Source organism: Pinus tabuliformis, chromosome X (assembly GCF_031772625.1).
Source record: "Pinus tabuliformis cultivar Carrire ecotype Pingquan chromosome X, CPIR1, whole genome shotgun sequence".
NCBI classification, from domain to species: Eukaryota; Viridiplantae; Streptophyta; class Pinopsida; order Pinales; family Pinaceae; genus Pinus; species Pinus tabuliformis.
Window position 1 is genome coordinate 1,105,925,286 of NC_142308.1, and position 1,777 is coordinate 1,105,927,062.

General features: G+C 37.0%; 1 long non-coding RNA gene across 1 annotated transcript; it reads right to left on the reverse strand.

Annotated features, from left to right (window-relative positions):
* Positions 1-348: 348 nt before the first annotated feature.
* LOC149143682 (uncharacterized) lies at positions 349-1,320 on the reverse strand. The gene is made up of 2 exons (XR_016264928.1): positions 870-1,320; positions 349-779 (listed from the first exon to the last, which is right to left on the reverse strand). It is a non-coding gene; the product is annotated as an uncharacterized LOC149143682 (long non-coding RNA).
* Between the last annotated feature and the right edge of the window lie 457 nt (positions 1,321-1,777).

Here is a 1,777-nt window from a genome sequence, read left to right on the forward strand (position 1 = left end):
TAGAATAGCAGAGTTCTTTTAAAATGATTACTCTTTAAGGTTTTACCATGCAAATACTCTTAAGGGCAATATAAGATCTGAGAACAAGAATTTCCAGAGTTAAAACATCTTAAAGAACGGAAGAATTTACAGTTCTAGTAAAAAGAAATATATATTTCTACCATACAGCTAAACATTACAATGTAACAAAGGTAGATTCTACAACACCTTAAAATGCTAAGAGGATACCAGTGATAAACAAGAAGTTCGTTCTGGAACCAACCATATTTTCTTTACTTAATTTGAAAAAAAAAAGGAAATTTGTCCCGAGTAAAATAAGGAAAAACCAGAGCTATCAACCAACGCAAATAACAATAACAAATTTATCATTCAGGATTTAGGAAAAATCTGTTCCCAAAACTGAAACCCCAGTGAAATAAGGGGCAATTCGGCAATTCGGCTAAACGATACGTCTAGATTAAGCCACAAAATAACTATTAAAGATTTACATATATAGTGTAGCAATGATGGAACGTGGGTCAAAACCCCAAATCACTTCCAAAAATAAGGATAAGAACATATAAACCCTATGAAAAAAAATAGAACAGACTAAGAGAAATATAGTCGGATGGCTGTTAAACCACTTCCGCAAGAGATGAAGCCTCCAGACTAGAAGAATCCGGAATAATTTTCACATACCCAGGGGCTGGACAAAGAACAAATCTGAAACCTTTGGCAGTATTCCGGGAGGTAAGCTTCATTCCACCATTCTCGAGCCGCTAGAAGACCTCCGGCGAAACCTAGCAATCCAAAAGATAAGAGTTAGTTACACGCAACAATAGTTATGAAATACAGCCAAAGACATTCAAACCAAACTCCAAAAACTATACCTGGCCAGGGCTGCAGCACAAAGCATCTCCTTCAAAGCGATGAAGCACCAACAAGACTCGTCGTGAACCTGAGAGCCAAGAATAACATCAAAGCAAGACTATGACAATGCATGAGGAAGAATTTCAATCATGCAAAAGTGATAGAATCGAACTTGGGTTAAATCCGAAGCCTGGGGCCGGAAACCTAAATGCTCTGCCAACGGAAAACTTAACACCGAAAATACATCACAGTCTAGCTGACAATGGAGATAAGGGTTTCCATTCTGTCGTTAGATGAACTCAGTACACGGAGGATCATCGATGAGAAGATCTTCCCGAGGAGAAGCCAATAGCTGGAGAGTGGACAGAAGGCTCCAGAATCCTGCTCCCGCCATCGCTCGGGAGGTCAAGTTCAATGAATTAGAACTAGGTTTAACAACTCGGTAATCACAATAAAGATATTTTGTGTGTACAGCTGGGATTCCATTAAATAATAACATTAAATGAATATCCCTATCACCTATTATGTATTCACTTGGTATAAAAGCCCTTAAATATAAATGACAAGCACATATAGTTCGATGGTTTAAAACAATGTTGATATTTGTATGTATAAACTAAATTCAATTGATATTTGTATGTTTAAACATTATTTTTTTTATGGTGAATGTGTGGAGACATGACAGAAGCATAAAAATTTGTGCCTTTTTGGTCGAAGAACGAAAATCCGTGAGCAAATTCGATCATTTTTTGTTAAGACGAAGCACGAAAAGGTGTGAAAAGTCGAGCTTTTTTTAGCAAAGCCTTTCCTTGGGATATTAGAACTTTGTACACCGTCTATTTTTGTGGAAGCTAAGCAACAAAGAAGCCACCATAGAGGCATTCCTATTGTAGGCAAAGACTATGTCTATTATGTCGATTTGCTTTTT